Consider the following 22,100-nt stretch of genomic DNA (forward strand, 5'->3'; position numbering starts at 1 on the left):
TCCAATATTTTCCACAAAGATAGAATAAGTCATATTTTTGGCTCATTTAATAGTTAAAACAAATTTAAATAATGGATCCAATATTCCAATATATGACTCATTATTATCTAAACTAAATGCAGTTCTTTCTACTGATATCATCTCCATAGCTTGTGTATACCAGTCAGAATGTGTTCACAAACCAGCTGTTTGATTGTAACGTGCATCTTAGTTGGAGTTGCCATGTAAAATCGCTAATGCTAATCATTAGCAAGAACATGCCACAGCCAATTTTAAGCTAGTGCATTTTGAAAAGTGGAACTTTTATCAGCCATACTTGCTTTATTGGCATTGAAAACTGTAACTTTACCTAGAGGCAGTTTAGCAGAGTCTGCTCTGAGTGCTGCTTGAGTGCTTGTTTCCCCTCCAAGAGTTTGAGACGTCCGAGTCTGTAACCGGACATGCTGCCACAAGCAACAAAAAGGTATCGAAATATAGCAGTTTGATTTTATGTGAATTGGTGAATCAGAGTAATTCAGAGTTTGGTTGGTGCCAAATTCTAAATTAAAGTACCAAATTTAGAACCCAACCCTTTTCTACGTAAATAATTAGTGCTTTAGAGCTTCTTTTGTAAATAAGAAATGTCAGAGTTAGCGAAAAATATGTCAATTATACCCAACTATGTACGTACACTTATTGGTAAGTATTGTCAAGTATAATGTACAAAACCCAAAACCAGTGAAGTTGGCACGTTGTGTAATTCGTAAAAAAAAAATAGAATACAATGATTTGCAAATCCTAGAGTTTTAACTTGCACTTACAGATGTAGCGACGAACTGTGGTTACGGACAGGGGTTTTCTGAAGTGTTCCTGAGCCCATGTGGTGATATCCTTTACACACTGCTTTTTGATGCATTACCGCCTGAGGGATCGGAGGTCTGCAATATCATGGCTTACGTGCAGTGATTTCTCCAGATTCTCTGAACCTTTTGAAGATATTACGGAGCGTAGATGGTGAAATCCCTAAATTCCTTGCAATAGCTGGTTGAGAAATGTTGTTCTTAAACTGTTCGACAATTTGCTCACACATTTGTTGACAAAGTGGTGACCCTCGCCCCATCCTTGTTTGTGAATGACTGAGCATTTCATGGAAGCTGCTTTTTATACCCAATCATGGCAACCACCTGTTCCCAATTAGCCTGTTCACCTGTGGGATGTTCCAAATAAGTGTTCGATGAGCATTCCTCAACTTTCCCAGTCTTTTTTGCCACTTCTGCCAGCCTTTTTGAAACATGATGCAGGCATCAAATTCCAAATGAGCTAATACTTGAAAAAAGTAAAGTTTTCCAGTTCAAATGTTAAGTATCTTGTCTTTGCAGTCTATTCAATTGAATATAGGTTGAAAAGGATTTGCAAATCATTGTATTGTGTTTTTATTTACAATTTACACAACGTGCCAACTTCACTGGTTTTGGGGTTTGTAATCTTGTTAAATTGTATTTACTGGTGAGCTATGCAAGTTAACAATAAGCATCTATTTTAGTGTTTCATATAATGCTGCTTTATTTGACTAAAATTGGAAGTGCACCATTTATTTCCAAGATCTTGCCATAGTATTTTTGTTTTGGCATGGGCTATACCAGGGGTCGGCAACCCAAAATGTTGAAAGAGCCATATTGGACCAAAAAAACAAAAACAAATCTGTCTGGAGCCGCAAAAAATTAAAAGCCATATTACATGTGTCATGAGATGTAGATTTAATTAAGAGGACTTAAAGGAAACTAAATGAGCTCAAATATAGCTACAAATTAGGCATAATGATGCAATATGTACATATAGCTAGCCTAAATAGCATGTTAGCATCGATTAGCTTGCAGTCATGCAGTGACCAAATATGTCTGATTAGCACTCCACACAAGTCAATAACATCAACAAAACTCACCTTTGGTGCACTCACGTACAACGTTAAAAGTGTGGTGGACAAAATGAGACAGAAAAAGAAGTGGCATAAAACACGTCCTAGAAAGTCGAAGAAAGTTATGCATGTAAACAGACTATACGGTGAGTTCAAGGACCGCCAAAATAAGTAGGACAAAACGGCGCTCGCCAAATACTTGAATCAGTGAAGTATATTTAATACAAACAGTGTGATTTATAACAATTACGGAGGTTTGTGTCATGTTTGTCCTCCTACAGGAACCATACTAAAACAAAAAAATTGATTTTTTTCCCCCTCATCTTTTTCCATTCTTCATACATTTTTTAAAAATCTCCAGAGAGCCACTAGGGCGGCGCTAAAGAGCCGCATGCGGCTCTAGAGCCGCGGGTTGCCGACCCCCGGGCTATACCAAGCTCGGTGTTACTTGGTATTGGGAATCGCCCATTATTAGTGTTTAACTTTATATCACAGCTGACTTACTACAATGTGCCACTAGAGGACGCCACAACTCAATTGTCTGTAAACATAGCAGGCAAGCATGAGACCTGCCACTAGAGGACGCCACAACTCAATTGTCTGTAAACATAGCAGGCAAGCATGAGACCTGCCACTGTGAGCAGGTGACATAACACTTTAAATTATTTGCAAGTGTTAATGACACAAGTGCACTGACCGAAATACACCACAGCCATACGGGCGTGGATATCATTTTGCAACATAAGAGTACAAAGCAACATGTGCACGCGCACGTGAAGAGTGAGTGACAGCTGCGTCCATAATCAGCCAAGACAGTGGAAGAGGAAAGCCACTCTGCCATCTGTCAACCGGCCCTCCCCTCGCTGTTTCCCCTCAACGGGAGGCCCAAAGCAAACCGAGCCGCCGACTTTTGGCGACGGGGGGGGGGGGGGGGGGGGGGGGGGGAAACGCCACTTTAGGAGCCAGTGTGATGTTAACTGATGTCTGCACAAGTGCCGCCTGTTTGACTGCCGTACAAAACCACTTTCGTTTTCTCTCCTTTATATGTAGAAAGCAAATGAAGAGCTGGAGTTTGCTAAAGTTTTGTGAAGTAAAAAAAAAAATAAAAAAAACCCGACACAATCATTTTTATTTCGGAAGCATGTATTCCTTGCGGCCCGCCTCTGTGCCGTTGTCTCCTAATAAAGTGTTGATTTATTTGTGATAGGGTGAAATAAAAGAACCACTGTGGGCGGAGGTGGCTGCGGAAGAACTTTCCTCTGAGTTAGCCCTCGCGGCGAAAGTGCCGATGACCCCCATGAGATCCAGCCCACAGTTTAATGGAGCGCTGTAATCAGAAGTCGCAAAGAAATGACGGCCTTGGTGGCCTGGAGGGATTTCAGATGCGCGGTCTTTATTTGACTCTTTTCAAGGGGGGGAAATATTGTCTAGTATTTTTGTCTGGGTTACCGTAATTTCCGGACTATAAGCCGCACCTGACTATAAGCCGCACCAGCTAAATTTAGGGGAAAATACAGATTGCTCCATATATAAGCCGCACCCGACTATAAGCCGCAGGGTTTTGATGTGTAATTAGCGTAGTACAGGGGTCACCAACCTTTTTGAAACCAAGAGCTACGTCTTGGGTACTGATTAATGCGAAGGGCTACCAGTTTGATACACACTTCAATAAATTGCCAGAAATAGCCAATTTGCTAAATTTACCTTTAACACTATGTTATTATTAATAATTAATGATATTTACACTTAATTGAACGGTTTAAAAGAGGAGAAAACACGAACAAAATGACAATTAAATTTTGAAACATAGTTTATCTTCAATTTCGACTCTTTAAAATTCAAAATTCAACCGAAAAAAAGAAGACAAAAACTTAAAAAAATAATTTATGGAACATCATTAGTAATTTTTCCTGGTTAAGATAATTTTTAGAATTTTGATTAAATAGGTTAAAATCCAATCTACACTTTGTTAGAATATATAACAAATTGGACCAAGCTATATTTCTAACAAAGACAAATCATTATTTCTTCTAGATTTTCCAGAATTTTTTTTTTAAAAGCAATTCAAAAGACTTTGAAATAAGATTTAAATTTGATTCTACAGATTTTCTAGAATAATTTTTTTGAATTTTAATCATAATAAGTTTGAAGAAATATTTCACAAATATTCTTCGTCGAAAAAACAGAAGCTAAAATGAAGAATTAAATCAAAATGTATTTATTATTCTTTACAATAAAAAAAATACATTTACTTGAACATTGATTTAAATTGTCAGGAAAGAAGAGGAAGGAATTTAAAAGGTAAAAAGGTATATGTGTTTAAAAATCCTAAAATCATTTTTAAGGTTGTATTTTTTTTCTAAAATTGTCTTTCTGAAAGTTATAAGAAGCAAAGTAAAAAAAATAATGAATTTATTTAAACAAGTGAAGACCAAGTCTTTAAAATATTTCCTTGGATTTTCAAATTCTATTTGAGTTTTGTCTCTCTTAGAATTAAAAATGTCGGAAAAGCGAGACCAGCTTGCTAGTAAATAAATAACATTTAAAAAATAGAGGCAGCTCACTGGTAAGTGCTGCTATTTGAGCTATTTTTAGAATAGCCGGCGGGCTACTCATCTGGTCCTTACGGGCTACCTGGTGCCCGCGGGCACCGCGTTGGTGACCCCTGACGTAGTATATAGGGGTTCCTGCTACCACGGAGGGGATTGTCGGGACAGAGATGACTGTTTGGGAACGCAAAGCGTCCCATTTATTAACTATATCCTCTTGAAAATGAGAGTCGAGCACGCGAAATGGACATTTAAAGTGACTTTTATCCCCACGACAATACATCGGTGACACACTTAGCTACTGAGCTAACGTGATAGCATCGTTCTCAAATGCAGATAGAAACAAAAGAAATAAACCCCTGACTGGAAGGATAGACAGAAGATCAACAATACTATTAAACCATGTACATGTAACTACACGGTTAAAAATTCTCAGCCTGGTAAGGCTTAACAATGCTGTTGCTAACGACGCTAAGGCTAATTTAGCAACTTAGCAACCGGACCTCACAGAACTATGATAAAAACATTAGCGCTCCACCTACGCCAGCCAGCCCTCATCTTCCCATCAACATCCGTGCTCACCTCATCCGTGGGTTTGGCGGCAAGCATCGGCTAGGCGTCTGCTAAGTAAGTAGTCCTTGTTGTGTTGCTGTAAGTATTGTACTTAGCCGCTAATACACCGATCGATCCCACCTACAACGTTCTTCTTTGCAGCCTCCATTGTTCATTAAACAAATTGCAAAAGATTCACCAACACAGATGTCCAGAATACTGTGGAATTTTGTCGAAGAAAACAAGAGGTTTCTGTATCGGGTCCGACGGGGTCCGACCACTTCCGTGGATTTTGTGACGTCACGCGCATAAATCATATCCAAAGGAGTTTTTCAACCGGAAGTGTGGCGGGAATTTTAAAATGTCACTTTATAAGTTAACCCGGCCGTATTGGCATGTGTTGCAATGTTAAGATTTCATCATTGATATATAAACTATCAGACTGCGTGGTCGCTAGTAGTGGCTTTCAGTAGGCCTTTAACTACATGCAGGAAAACATGATGAATCTCATGTTAAAACATCAAAATGGACATTTGTCAGTGATCCACTCATGGTTTTTTACTCTTCTAGCCTTAATGTCAGGTCGTAAACGGCTTAGCATACGTTGGTTAACAAGGGGCTATAAATGCATGGTAGGAAGTGTGTCATTTAAATCAGTGCCAGAACACCTGAAAGGTAAACACAAGAAGACTTACAGTATTCCCCCTGTCACTTAGATGCTTAGGAAAACTCTCTCTATCACTCACCACCGGCTTCATTCCCAGCATTCCCCTGTGACACTCGACTCCCGGGAAAGTGGCTAACGCGCAATCAAACGTGCATTGACAAACGCGCTCACACACTTGCAGTCATCAGGCACTACTTTTCATCACAGCTGACAGGTCTTGTCTCTGTAATGCATGTAGAATGGAGGCCATTGTTATAGCATGTGCATCTGCGCCGGGCTAATGGCGCTATGAGATCAGCCCGGGCCACGTCAATCACCCCGAGTCTCTCCCACGCCGTCCCATCGAGACCGGCAGCTCATCAGGATGAGATAATTAGCCTGAAGAGCTTTTATGGCGGCAGCCTAATAGCTACAAGAGCGTATGGAGAGGCCCCCACTGTGCGGATGAGCAGAATGGGGACGCTTATCGGGGGTGGATGGTGGGAGGAGTCGTGCATTCATATAAGAAATTATATTAAGAGTGAATTAGAACAGCGGTGGACGTAGAAAAACATGCAAATATATGGATGAGCGCTAAATATGAATTTCCCCATGAGGCATCCATTATAATCAAAATAATAGATTACAGTAAACTGTCACACAAGTGTAAAAATGACCACCGTCAATATTAATATAAAAAAAGGACATCCATCCATCCATCTTCTTCCGCTTATCCGAGGTCGGGTCGCGGGGGCAGCAGCCTAAGCAGGGAAGCCCAGACTTCCCTCTCCCCAGCCACTTCGTCCAGCTCCTCCCGGGGGATCCCGTGGCATTCCCAGGCCAGCCAGGAGAGATAGTCTTCCCAACGTGTCCTGGGTCTTCCCCGTGGCCTCCTACCGGTCGGACGTGCCCGAAACACCTCCCTAGGGAAGCGTTCAGGTGGCATCCTGACCAGATGGCCGAACCACCTCATCTGGCTCCTCTCCATGTGGAGGAGCAGCGGCTTTACTTTGAGCTCCCCCCGGATGGCAGAGCTTCTCACCCTATCTCTAAGGGAGAGTCCCGCCACCCGGCGGAGGAAACTCATTTGGGCCGCTTGTACCCGTGATCTTGTCCTTTCAGTCATAACCCAAAGCTCATGACCATAGGTGAGGATGGGAACGTAGATCGACCGGTAAATTGAGAGCTTTGCCTTCCGGCCCAGCTCCTTCTTCACCACAACGGATCGATACAGTGTCCGCATTACTGAAAACGCCGCACCGATCCGCCTGTCGATCTCACGATCCACTCTTCCCTCACTCGTGAACAAGACTCCGAGGTACTTGAACTCCTCCACTTGGGGCAAGATCTCCTCCCCAACCCGGAGATGGCACTCCACCCTTTTCCGGGCGGGAACCATGGACTCGGACTTGGAGGTGCTGATTCTCATCCCAGTCGCTTCACACTCGGCTGCGAACCGATCCAGTGAGAGCTGAAGATCCTGGCCAGATGAAGCCATCAGGACCACATCATCTGCAAAAAGCAGAGACCTAATCCTGCAGCCACCAAACCAGATCCCCTCATCGCCCTGACTGCGCCTAGAAATTATGTCCATAAAAGTTATGAACAGAATTGAAAAAAAGAACAACGGTAAGAATATTTAACATGTTTTATTACTACACCAGTGTAAAACTATGTTGACTACAGCAAACTGTACCAACTTTGGAGCGATGCATTCGCTTACAAAATTACAAAGCCCACACAAAGTACCGTATTTTCCAGACGACACACTTAAAATCCTTTCATTTTCTCAAAAATCGACAGTACGCCTTATAACCCGGTGTGCCTAATGTACGGAATAATTCTGGTTGCGCTTACCGACCTCGAAGCTATTTTATTTGGTACATGGTGTAATAAGTGTGACCAGTAGATGGCAGTCACACATAAGTAGAGATGTCCGATAATATGCCGAACGATAAATGCTTTAAAATGTAATATCGGAAATTATCGGTATCGTTTTTTTTTATTATCGGTATTGTTTTTTTTGTTTGTTTTTTATTAAATCAACATAAAAAACACAAGATACACTTACAATTAGTGCACCAACCCAAAAAACCTCCCTCCCCCATTTACACTCATTCACACAAAAGGGTTGTTTCTTTCTGTTATTAATATTCTGCTTCCTACATTATATATCAATATATATCAATACAGTCTGCAAGGGATACAGTCCGTAAGCACACATGATTGTGCGTGCTGCTGCTCCACTAATAGTACTAACCTTTAACAGTTAATTTGACTCATTTTCATTCATTACTAGTTTCTATGTAACTGTTTTTATATTGTTTTACTTTCTTTTTTATTCAAGAAAATGTTTTTAATTTATTAATCTTATTTTATTTTATTAATTTAAAAAAAAAAAGGACCTTATCTCAATCAATCAATCAATGTTTATTTATATAGCCCTAAATCACAAGTGTCTCAAAGGGCTGCACAAGCCACAACGACATCCTCGGTACAGAGCCCACATACGGGCAAGGAAAAACTCACCTCAGTGGGACGTCGATGTGAATGACTATGAGAAACCTTGGAGAGGACCGCATATGTGGGTAACCCCCCCCCTTGTACCCGTGATCTTGTCCTTTCGGTCATAACCCAAAGCTCATGACCATAGGTGAGGATGGGAGACCGAAAGCAATGGATGTCGAGTGTTATCTTCACCATACCTGGTTGTCCAAATTAGGCATAATAATGTGTTAATTCCACCACTGTATATATCCGTATCAGTTGATATCGGTATCGGTAATTAAGAGTTGGACAATATCGGAATATCGGATATCGGCAAAAAGCCATTATCGGACATCCCTACACATAAGAGATATGTGTCAACTGCAATATGACAACAGTAAACAACACCAACACTTTAAATGTTCCATTGAAAATAAAGAACATTACACACGGCACTCAAAAATCTGTCAAAATGTTTTAGTACGACTTTGAAGCCGCACCACTTGATGGATTGTCGGCCCATCACGGCTACCGGAGTCAGAGATACAAGTATTACTATGGCGTGTGTATAAGCACAGCAAAATGGCACCCATTAGCAGACATTATCTGGCGTTTTGTTTCACAATATTATGCAAAACCAACTTTTCTTACCTTCTGGTACCTGCTGATGTGTATTTGACATCTGCGTAAGTCCTGAAAATTTGCGCAAGTCCGCCACTGTAGTCCGTGCCGATACCGTAATCGATAAGGTTCTTCTTTTTCTCTATCTTCTTGTTATGGGACATTCACCCTCTGCTGTTGTCATTTCTAATATAAAGTAGCGTAAAGTTGTAACTTATATATCGCTATGAAAGCGCTAAAAATACCAGTGTGGTGAGTTTACATAATTCACCCACGGAACTTTAGTTATTAGAGAGTTCCGGTCAGACGGTTTTTCACCGGACACGTTTTCGGCGTTGTTGTTCTAGTGAGCTTCAGATGAGGAGATGCTGCTCCGTTATTGATTGAAGTAAAGTCTGAATGTCATTAAAACAGTTAGCTCCATCTTTCGACACTTCTTCCACTCCCGTCCTTGCACGCTACACCGCTACAAAGATGACGGGGAGAATACGCGGTCGAAGGTGAGCCACGTAAATAAGACCGCCCACAAAACGGCGCATCCTGAAGCGACTTGAAGATGATCTGTAAAACATCATCTATGCAACATTTTGACCAAAGAACCACCATTACATGTTATGTAGACCACAAGGAAGTCTTTTACATTTACAAAAAAATCATAATATGACCCCTTTAAAGGCCCTCTGGGGCCAAACATAACTGCGATGTGCCGACTTTGACAGCTCTGTGCTCGATAATTGGAGAGAGGCTGTTATTTCCCGAAATATAAAAAGTTTTTTCATTTTTATTAAATTTGATGAGAAAAGGAGAAAGAAACATTTATTGACCTTTGATCACATGGTCATTTATAAACAGTCACAGGCAGGGCCGGCCCGTGGCATAGGCCGTATAGGCAAATGCTAAGGGCGCCGTCCATCAGGGGGCGCCACGCCAGTGCCACAAATGTTGGAGGAAAAAAAAAAGAAAAAAAAAGAAAAAAAGTTGGTACTATTATTTCTAAATACATAAAATAATCCCACGTTAATTAAAATGCAAAGTAAAGCCTATTTAATAGAAATATTATTTGTTACAACATTACGCCCCCCCTCCCCCGTAACGGTGCGCCCCCTCCCTTCCCGTATCATGACTCTTTTTGGACGTCACCACATCAAAAAATCAACACAAGATGTCAAAACGGCCAAAACTGTCAGGTGCCCAGGGAAGAAAAAAGAGAAAAGAAGAGGAGAAACGAGAAAAAGACAGAGGTAGCAGGTAGGTAACGTTAGCCTACATGAAATTATTTGTCTGTTACGGAATGTGATAGTAACCTGGCTTTTTAGCATTAAGCTAATGTTACATGATTCGGCAATTGCTAATCAATAAATAGCTAGTTCTGTTTTAACGTCGGGTTAATATTGTGGAGGGGGCTAAATTGTTATGGAAAATAATAATGTAACGTTAGGTAATTACAGTACTCCCTGGTGTACAGTCATTTGTAAGTCATTCTAGTTAATGCAATATTAAAAAGCACAAATAGAGAACTCTGTAGGATCCCCTTTTTTTTGTAATATAGTTGTTAAAGTCATACTGGTTTGATATCTTGTTTTGTGCAGTGCCTTATTTATATTGTATTTTTAATTTATTTTATGCAACTTGTTGACACGTTTTATTTTGTGTTTATGTATGTAAAAAATATTCTATATCATATATTAATTTTTTATTTTTTGTATTCATTTATTTATCCATATTTTTTTTTATCTTGTTAACTATTCTGATTTTTAATTTGCTGTCTTTAAATAAAAAAAAAGGTCAAAGACAAAGCTATTCGGTTTCTTGTGAGTATATACACTTCACTGCCGATGTGGGGGGCGCCACCTAAAATCTTGCCTAGGGCGCCAGATTGGTTAGGGCCGGGCCTGGTCACAGGACAAACACTTTATTTTTACAATTAATTTAATTCTAAACTTTTATTGCTGCATTCCATTTGAATAGACTTATTTCCCCTTTATTTACTAAAAATTTTAATACATTGACTGTTTTTATCCTTTTTTTATTTTATTTATTGTATAAATTTTTTTACTTTTATATATTTTACTTTTTCTTTGAAGGGGAGGAGTGGTAGGGCGAGGGACTAAAAAATTTGAAAAAAAAATATCTGAGAATTATAACATGTTTATCCATACACTGTGTTGCACTGCACTGTTGATGCTCAAACCATGGGGGGAAAAACTATACTAGACATTGAATAGAGATGTTAACTGGAGCATGTACAGTATCCAAATAAATTATTCATACTATCAAATGCTACCTAAGGATCAAGAGAGGTTGCCTTTGATCATATATGGTATACTGCTTTATTACAAACATACAGTAAATGACGCTGAATGAACGGATTGAACTAATAAAACATTAGTATTGATGGAGTAGCAGCATCTCTCACACACACACATGCAGGTGAATTAGGCATAATGGTCTTCTCAAAAAGGGGCCCCACAGCCAGATGTAAACTCTGAAGGGAATCAATTTGCTTTCACAGGCTCTCAACACAAAATGCATTTAAAAAAAAATAAAAAAAGCTGTTGCCATGGCGACACATCACTTCTCTTATATTGTGCCATTTTCTACAGTTCACTTTTGTAACCCCCAATGGATTGAATAAGCTCTGGTTTCATACTAAAACACGTTTCCTGTGTACAAGGTTGTTCTAGTGTTTTGCGTGTGTGTGGAATGTGGTAAAGCTCCACCCAAGGGCGCAGAGGGTTACAAAAAAAAAAAAATCCCTCTGATGTGGAAAACAAATACACAATGTGTAATGGTTTTTACCGCAATAAACAACAGTATGGAATGTATATGGCCTCTTACTACATGAGACACGCTAACGCTCTCTCGCTTATATTTGTTACCTTCTTGAGACCGCCGAAAAAAGCCTACCTCTTTTGGACCATCCTTTCTAGATATATAAAGATTTGTATTTACAATATTAATAATATTTACACTACCGTTCAAAAGTTTGGGGTCACCCAAACAATTTTGTGGAATAGCCTTCATTTCTAAGAACAAGAATAGACTGTCGAGTTTCAGATGAAAGTTCTCTTTTTCTGGCCATTTTGAGCGTTTAATTGACCCCACAAATGTGATGCTCCAGAAACTCAATCTGCTCAAAGGAAGGTCAGTTTTGTAGCTTCTGTAACGAGCTAAAGTGTTTTCAGATGTGTGAACATGATTGCACAAGGGTTTTCTAATCATCAATTAGCCTTCTGAGCCAACGAGCAAACACATTGTACCATTAGAACACTGGAGTGATAGTTGCTGGAAATGGGCCTCTATACACCTATGTAGATATTGCACCAAAAAGCAGACATTTGCAGCTAGAATAGTCATTTATCACATTAGCAATGTATAGAGTGTATTTCTTTCAAGTTAAGACTAGTTTAAAGTTATCTTCATTGAAAAGTACAGTGCTTTTCCTTCAAAAATAAGGACATTTCAATGTGACCCCAAACTTTTGAACGGTAGTGTATATATATATGGCAATTGTTTAGATATATTGTTTACTACTCATTTTTAGTTCTTTGTTATGTTTTACTTTTGTTACTGCATGCAAAAATCTGCACCACAACCGCATAATTTCAACATTGCGGGATGAATAAAATCTATCGATAGTATCTATCTAATTTAAGGAAACAAATGAGAATTGTCAAATGTTTCAAAAATAATATATTCTGACATTCACATATAGCCATTAAAAACATCCAAAATGTATTGTAGATTTAAACAAAGAATGAATAGGTTGCTTTCACACTTGTACTCACCGTATCATCCGAAATGGCGATATGATGATGATGATGATGATGATGATGATGATGATGTAGGGTCTGCACACTGACACACATTCATACACCTTTAGGCACAAACACAATTAGTTAGGAATGTCCACCCACTTAAACCCACCCACCCGCTTTACTCTCCGGCACTCTCCTTTTAGCTCGCCCTTCGCTCAGTAAATCACAGCAGCAAAGGGTCAAGATGAGAAATATTTACGACTCTTTGAAAGTATTTCAAGTTCACCGGAGAAGCTTCAGGTCAAAAGTTTGCCAAGACAAACAAATACATTCTATAAACATATACAAACCTTGTCCAAAATCTATGGAATCGGTCAATTATGAGGAAAACATTACAGAATCACCTTGTAAATGTTCATTTCCAAAGGTAACACCTGCATCACATTACATGTGTTAATTAGTCTGCAGTTAAAAAGTAATGCTAACACCTGGGAGAGCTGTTGCGCCAGGTGAACATGAATCATGGCTTCAACACGAGCGATATCAATTGAAACAAAGGAGAGCATGATCAAACTTATTCAAGAGAGTAAATCATCACGCAGTGTTGCCAAATATGTCGATTGTTCAATTAGTTTTGTCTCAAATCTGGACCAAAATTAAACATGGGAAGGTTGTAAAAGGCAAGCATACAGGTAGAGACCAAGGAAAACATTGATTGATTGAGACTTTTATTAGTAGGTTGCACAGTACAGTACATATTCCGTACAATTGACCACTAAATGGTAACACCCCAATAAGTTTTTCAACTTGTTTAAGTCATGGTCCACTTAAATTGATTCATGATTAGAGATGTCCGATAATATCGGCCTGCCGATATTATCGGCCGATATATGCGTTAAAATGTAACATCGGAAATCATCGGTATCGTTTTTTTTATTATCGGTATCGTTTTTTTTTTTTTTTTTTTTTTTTTTTTTAATTAAATCAACATAAAAAACACAAGATACACTTACAATTAGTGCACCAACCCAAAAAACCTCCCTCCCCCATTTACACTCATTCACACAAAAGGGTTGTTTCTTTCTGTTATTAATATTCTGGTTCCTACATTATATATCAATATATATCAATACAGTCTGCAAGGGATACAGTCCGTAAGCACACATGATTGTGCGTGCTGCTGGTCCACTAATAGTACTAAACTTTAACAGTTAATTTTACTAATTTTCATTCATTATTAGTTTCTATGTAACTGTTTTTATATTGTTGTACTTTCTTTTTTATTTAAGAAAATGTTTTTAATTTATTTATCTTATTTTACTAATTTTTTTAAAAAGTACCTTATCTTCACCATACCTGGTTGTCCAAATTAGGCATAATAATGTGTTAATTCCACGACTGCATATATCGGTTGATATCGGTATTGGTTGATATCGGTAATTAAAGAGTTGGACAATATCGGAATATCGGATATCGGCAAAAAGCCATTATCGGACATCCCTATTCATGATACAGATATATACTATCATCATAATACAGTAGGGATGGGCGATACCACACTTTTAGGATTCGATACGATACCGATACTTTTTCTTGCATTTTCATCGATACCGATACCGATACCATTAATTTCTTATTGGCAATTTTTGTCAGTCAAAAATATTATTACTATTGTTATTATTTAAGACAAATCCCAAGACAAATACAGACCATTTATACCACATTTATTATGGTCAATATATAATAAAAGTACAATTAAAATAAATAACATAAATATGAAAAATAAATTAAATATAAACAAAAATACTGTAATTTCCGGACTATAAGCCGCTACTTTTCCCCCTCGTTCTGGTCCCTGCGGCTTATACACGGGTGCGGCTTATATACGGCCTGTTCTTCTCCGACACCGACGAAGAGGATTTCGGTGGTTTTAGTACGCAGGAGGAAGACGATGACACAATGATTAAAGACTGACTTTTCATATACCGGTAGGCTGGTTATTTTGATAACGTACAGGCGAGCACTTTGTATTACTTTGCACCGTTGTATTATTTGTACTCTGCACGAATGCTGTTCGCCATGTCAAAGATGTGAAAGTTTGATTGAATGATTGAAAGATTTATTGTTAATAAATGGGACGCTTTGCGTTCCCAAACAGTCATCTCTGTCCCGACAATCCCCTCCGTGGTAGCAGGAACCCCTATATACTACGCTAATTACACATCAAAACCCTGCGGCTTATAGTCGGGTGCGGCTTATATATGGAGCAATCTGTATTTTCCCCTAAATTTAGCTGGTGCGGCTTATAGTCAGGTGCGGCTTATAGTCCGGAAATTACGGTATACACATTTTCACTTTTCTTATTTCTCAAAAAAAAAAAGTCTTGGTAGAAAAAGCTTCAAAAAACAATTATTCATAACAATATTGTTTCAAACCTCTTTGTGGAAGTAAACTTATAACACTTCTCTGAAGCAAAGTCAATAATTTCCTTATCACAATAAACTAGGATTTCCTTGTCCTATAAACCTGCATACGAAAGAGTTCCCTGAGAAAATGAACTTGGAAAAATGATCTACAAAAATGTCTGACACCATCGCACCTTTAGTGTACTCGAGATATGTCGTCACACGTCACACTTTACTGAGGTCTCAGATTGCTGTTCAGGAAAAGTAACAACGCTGTCGGCTGGCTGTGTGAGTGTTGCACGTTGACCACGCTCATTCACTGTCTCCTGTGACGTGACTGGGCCAGCTCTGTACTCTGCCAGGTACAGGGGTGTCCCTAGGGATGATGTTTGATAAGAAATGATCGAGTTCGAGTCTATTATCGAATCCTCTTATCGAACCGATTCCTTATCGATTCTCTTATCGAGTCCAGATAGGTTGTTGTATATGGAAAAAAACACACAATATTTGGTTGAACAAAAGCTCACTTTTATTATATAAGAAAACAATTTAATCTAATAAATAAATAAATATTGACTGTTACCCCCCTAAAAAAATTAAATAAAATAAATAAACATTGACTGTTGTTACCCAAAGTATATTAAGTGGGATTTTTCAGAAAAACAAATATATACAGTAACACAAAAACAAGCTGTCTCTGTGATCACTATAGGTGTATAAATAATAATATAGTGTTAAAAAAAATCAGTCCCTTGGGCAAAAAACTGGAAATAATACAGCTCTCCAAAAAGTGCAATTCTGCTGCTATTTGACATAACTGTTTGTTATGATGCTTTGACATTTTTGCACTGTAAAGAAAGAAAGAAAATTCTATGAAGAGAAAAGTTGTTTGCAAATGTTGTTACAATGCTAAAAAATGAAAAGTTAAAGCTAAAAAAAGAAATACACTTTATTGAGTTAACATTATTTCTTTATAGGGGGAAAGATGTTATGAGCTAGGGAATATAACAACTACACTACCCATCATGCAACGGGAGTGACAAGCATGTGCGGTAGCCCCGAAAAGTGTTGTTGCATGTCGTCACCCGTGAAAGTAAACGTCAAGAACTCAGCCAACACGCCTCATCTGCATTATTTATAATTAGACAGACAACACATATACAGTGTGAAAAACAAAAGTTCAAAAAGGGAGATGTGTTGTATATATATGTATGTGCTGTGGTGTTGTATATATATGTATGTGCTGCAGTGTTGTATATATATGTATGTGCTGCAGTGTTGTATATATATGTATGTGCTGCGGTTGCTTTAAGAACGTTGCGCCAGCTGCCGTAAAGGAGGTGCGTTGCTAGCCTGGTTGCTATGTTTCCGGTTGGTCGTAAAAGTGTTGGTCATGTGTTTTACCCTGCTCAAATCTCTCAGTAAAGTTATTCATTGGATTATAGCTTTTGTTTTGAACTTTATTACACCTTGGAGCGCTTTTTCCCGTCCATTGTTTTCCTGCTTTCGTTATCTGCGCCTAATGACTTGAGCTACATGGCGTCATTTCTTGTGATGTCTCACGGAGCATTTCTGGTCGGGACGGGATTCGAATAAAGAACCAACTCTTTTCTTTACTATAGTGGTCTCGATAACGGGTACCGGTTCTCAAAAAGGGATTCGAGTCCGAGGACTCTGTACTTTTCTTATCGAACAACCGGGAAAACCGGTTTCGAGTATCATCCCTAGGTGTCCCAGCACATAGTAAGTTAAGTAAGTAATCAAAAACATCTGAAAGTGATGCTTGCACCCCCCACCCCCCGTTTTTTGGTTTATATCGATACTTTTTTAGAAAAGTGATGTCAAATGAGTAGCGTGTGAGTATCAATATATCGATACCACAGGATCGATACGCACATCCCTATAATACAGTTATCACACAAGATAATCATCAGAGTATACCGTATTTCCTTGAATTGGCGCAGGGAATATAGTATTCGCACGTCTAGAATTACTGCCGGGTCAAACTCGTTTCTCAAAATAATTAACGCATGCTTGGCCTTATCGCCGGTTTATTATTGAAGCTGGATCAAATTCGTTTCGCAAAATATTAATTTTATTATCGCATGTCTATAATTTTCGCCGGGTCAAACTCGTTTCGCAAAATATTTAGCATATGGCTAGAACTTCCACCGGGTCAAATTCGTTACGTCACGAGTGATGCATCTGTCCTTATTTTCAAAATGGAGGAAGCTGCTTTCAGTAGTTTACAATCGCACAAAGGAAAAAAGATAAAGAGCTTTTCAGTAGGATTTAAGGTCCAAGCTATTGAATACCGGTACAGTATGCTAAAGAGAACAGTAAGCATCTATGTTTTATTAATATACCGTAGCTGCGTGTGTGAAATACTGTATAAGTCATTAAATGACTCCCGCCTCCTGGTGGTAGAGGGCGCTGCCGCGCTAGTGATCCTTCTTGCGACTTCCGGTACTGCAGAAGAAGTGAACACACGCAGCAAGAGATTTTTTTTTTTTCCTCTGCCTGAACTTTTAACAAGGAGGATTACATACCGGTATCTAAAATAAAACAGTTTTCTAAACTGGACTTTCAATCGAAGCAGGAGGTAATAATTAAAGGAATATCTCCATCGAGACAGAGAGACTTTTAAAACTGAAGAAAGAAAATAAGGAAGACTTCTATAAAGAAGTTATCGATGCTTTTGGTCAGAAGGAGCTGCAAATGGACTCCATTTATAAGTACAGGTAAGACCATAATAACGTTTTTTTAATTAAATGTGCTTTTCATGATGGTATGCTTACATCACACTCAAAGCGCACACCTAAATTTTATGGATTCCTTTTGGTAAACGCCGGAGTGAGAAGAGGTTTTAAAATAATTACCGCATGCACGGCCATCCCGCCGGTTTCCGGTAAACGCAGGAGTGACAGGAGGTTTTAAATTAATTAACGCCCCTGCGGCTATTCAAGGAAATACGGTATATATTGAATTATTTACATTATTTACAATCCGGGGGGTGGGTTGTGGAGGGGGGGTTAGGTTTGTTTGATATCAGCACTTCAGTCATCAACAATAATATCATCTGAGAAATGGACATTGTAACAGTGTGGGTCTGACTTGGTAGGATATGTACAGCGAGCAGTGAACATAGTGAGCTCAGAAAGCATAAGAACAAGTATATACATTTGATTAATTACAATCCGGGGAGGTGGGATGTGGTGTCATCAGTGTGTCAAGACAGAAAACCGGAGCATTAGGTCTTGACAACAGAAAATGCATCGCAAAACAAATGGAATAAACATTTGTGCCCAAACTGTAAGAAACCGCCTAAAGGAAATGGTTATACTCGTGTTTTCTACCTTCAAAGCACTTTGACACTATTTCCACATCCACAGACACTTTCACACGCTGATGGCGGGAGCTGCCAGGCAAGGCCCTAACCACGACCCCCATCAGGAGTAAGGGTGAAGTGCCTATATTCAGGCAATCCATCCATCCATTTTCTACCGCTTGTCCCTTTCTGGAGCCTATCTCAGCTGCATTCACCTCATTACAGGGCCAACAGAGATAGACAGACAACATTCACCTTAGGGCCAAACCTATCCCCAGGTGCATGCTTTTGGAGGTGGGAGGAAGCCGGCGGAACCCACGCAGTCACGGGGAGAACATGCACACTCCACATAGAAAGATCCCGAGCCCGGGATTGAACTCAGGACCTTTGTATTGTGAGGCACCGTGCATCTCCAGGCAATGCTCACGGCATAAATTAAATTTTTAGTCTTTTAAAAACCTAATTTTGCCAAAGGTAGAAACGTTATTTTTTCAATCCCACCCTATAGTCATTTCTCCCTTTCTTTAGAGGAGAGGCCAAAAAGAAGGTCAACTAAGCCAGCAAGTAAGATTTATTGGAAATTGAGATGAAGAGGCAAAATAAGAAACGGGGAAGGAAGCTATAAACGAGAAGGGAGAAAAAAAGTCTATCTGGGGGCCTCTATCAATCAATCAATCAATCAATGTTTATTTATATAGCCCTAAATCACAAGTGTCTCAAAGGGCTCTAAACACAGTTGGCTTCAGTGAATAAAAAAAGCATACATGGGAATTCAACATACATGGAAAATGCCAATAGTGCATAAACCGGCAGTTATGAGGTGAATTCCAGGGAGTGACCTTCAGCACTTAACACACAAATGCCCTTTCACGTTTTAAAGTGAGATTGCATTTACATACGTGTGTCTTCCCCACACACATGTTGTTGTTTTTACACACACAAACAACAGCCACCTGTTTAAAACGCAACAGACTGTTAAATTGTCCCATTACCGTATTTTCCGCACCATAAGCCGCACCTAAAAACCACAATTTTTCTCAAAAGCAGACAGTGCGGCTAATAACCCGGTGCGCCTTATATATGGATTAATATTCATACTTATTTTCATAAAGTTTAGGTCTCGCAACTACGGTAAACAGCCGCCATCTTTTTTCCCCGTAAAAGAGGAAGCGCTTCTTCTTCTACGGTAAGCAACCGCCCCCATAGAAGAGGAAGCGCTTCTTCTTCTACTGTAAGCAACCGCCAAGGTGAGCACCCGCCCCCGTAGAAGAAGAAGCGCGCGGATATTACGTTTCATTTCATTTGTGTGTTTCTGTAAAGACCACAAAATGTCTCCTACTAAGAGACACGCGTACAAGGTTCCACTGACTTTTGATATTCATGTGAACCGCACTGTGGATACAACGGGAGCACGTACGATGAATATTCGCACCACAGGGAATGAGAAGTCGTCCTACTGTGGTTCTAGCTTGCCATGCTAACGGCCAGAAACTTCCACCCACGGTGATATTCAAAAGGAAGACCTTGCCAAAAGAGAACTTTCCAGCCGGCGTCATCATAAAAGCTAACTCGAAGGGATGGATGGAAGAAGAAAAGATGAGCGAGTGGTTGATAGACGTTTACGCGAAGAGACCGGGTGACTTTTTTCACGCAGCGCCGTTCCTGTTGATCTACGACTGCATGCGCGTCCACATCATCGATGGTGTCAAAAAACAAGTGAAGCACACCGAAGAAGAATAATTCGAGGGATTTGTGGATGAGTAATAACTTCAGAAAGTGAGCTTTAAATGTTTATTTTGTGTGTTGTGTGACACTAACGTTCGAGCAACGTTGAGTTATTGATGTTGCTATTGCTCTGCACTATTTTGAGTGTTACTATTTTTGTGATTGCACATTTGCACATTACATTTTGGGAGTGAACAGAGTTGTTAGAACGCTGGTTTGTAATATATTATTAAAGTTTGACTGACCTATCTGACTGTTTTGTTGACATTCCCTTTAGCGTAGCGTAGGTGCGGCTAATAGCACGGGGCGGCTAACAGGTAAACAAAGTTTTGAAATATTCCGTTCATTAAACGTGCGGCTAATAACACGGGGCGCCTTATGGTGCGGAAAATACGGTAATATATTATTAAAGTTTGACTGACCTATCTGACTGTTTTGTTGACATTACCTTTAGCGTAGCGTAGGTGCGGCTAATAGCACGGGGCGGCTAATAGGTAAACAAAGTTTTGAAATATTCCGTTCATTAAACGTGCGGCTAATAACACGGGGCGCCTTATGGTGCGGAAAATACGGTAGTTGGACTAACATTCACAAACTTACTGACAAAGAAATGTAAATAGTTTTTTTTGTTTTTTTTGCTTTTAAATCTTAGAAAGAAATCTTAGAGAAAAATTTAATTTAAAACATTTGTATGCATGCACAACATTTAAGACCTTCAGTATATCAGTATGTGGATTTAAATTATGGAATGGATTAAGCAAAGAAATCAAACAATGTACTAACATGAACCACTTCAAGAAACTCTTCAAACTTAAAGTGTTTACAAATAACAAAAAAGAAGAACCATGATAAACATTCTGAATTTATTCCATCCATCCATTCATTTTCAAGATAATCTTACTCATCTCACTATATGAAATGTAACTTACGTCACAGAGTATTAATTCTTTATTTTTGTTGTGATTACGTATGGAGTATATTGTGAATAAATTGAGAACAGGAAGTGAACAAAAGTTTTAGCAACTGTTATGTAAAAGAAAAGGGGTTGGAATAAATAAACTCTGCTTCTTCCTACTCCTTTTCGAACATGTTGAATAGAGAAACTGGAAATTGTGATGTATCATGTTGTATGCTTGCATGTTCCAAATAAACTCAAACTCAAATCTTGAAGCTAAACTTTGGAATTAAAACGTGTCAACACTTTCTGGTTCTCAAGAGGAAGTGGGCGGAGCAATTTGCCGAAAAGGAATTTCAAGACTTAACCATTTGAGAGTGGGGGAGATATACATGCAATGTGATGCTAACATTCACAAATTTACTGACAAAGAAATATAAATAATGCTTGTTTTTTTTTTTGCTTTTAATTATTGAATCTTGAAGCTAAACTTTGGAATTAACATGCACATGCTCACCCATAAACAAATTATAAGTAGACGCAGCATCGAGCGCTACTGCCTACTGTCGCTGACGAGACGCGGGGCCGCCATCTTGGAGTGGCAGGAGCGATGAACTGTCAGTGCATTTAATTCATTTTACCTCACTGAAAACCACTGATTTTCACGCAGTCATACATGTAGCTATGATAAAGGACACATGTTTTGGCGTGTTTTATTATTCATAGTTAGCTTAACAGTAATAGAATATTCTAATATATAAGTGACCAGACGTTCGAGATCAAAACTGGATTTATATAAGCCCAGAGAAGGGAGAAAAAACGGTCAACTATTTTTAAATTCAAGAAACAATATGATTAGGTTATATATACACATGCGTATATCCTACTTAAACAATGTATGAATACATTTAGCTAGACTAAATTTAGATTTGTATAATACTGTATAGCCACTGTCCATCTGATTGTCTAGTTAGCTAACATATATTAACCCCTCCCCTACACAATCTGGACTGTGGTCCCAACTGTTTACCCCTGTTGGCTTTTACAATCTTTATGTTCATCATTTATTTCAACGTTATGTTATTAAAGTATGACATTTTTAAATTTAATTAATTTCATTGACAAGAAATTCTATTATGGTCATACTCTTGTTTGCTAGCAGCTACGATGTCAGTACTATTGAATATCTTTGTACCTTCTCAACTCTGTGGTAATATTATTTTCACAAAATACAACCAAT

The 22,100-nt window shown here is 38.9% G+C and overlaps 1 long non-coding RNA gene across 1 annotated transcript in view; it reads right to left on the reverse strand.

Annotated features, from left to right (window-relative positions):
* Positions 1-22,100, reverse strand: part of LOC133660780 (uncharacterized) — a 96,053-nt gene that overhangs the window by 72,761 nt on the left and 1,192 nt on the right. Inside the window, exon 2 of the long non-coding RNA XR_009827886.1 lies at positions 12,538-12,626. This is a non-coding gene — a long non-coding RNA (uncharacterized LOC133660780). The remainder of the gene's footprint in view (positions 1-12,537; positions 12,627-22,100) is intronic.

Source organism: Entelurus aequoreus, linkage group LG11, assembly GCF_033978785.1.
Source record: "Entelurus aequoreus isolate RoL-2023_Sb linkage group LG11, RoL_Eaeq_v1.1, whole genome shotgun sequence".
Lineage (NCBI taxonomy): Eukaryota > Metazoa > Chordata > Actinopteri > Syngnathiformes > Syngnathidae > Entelurus > Entelurus aequoreus.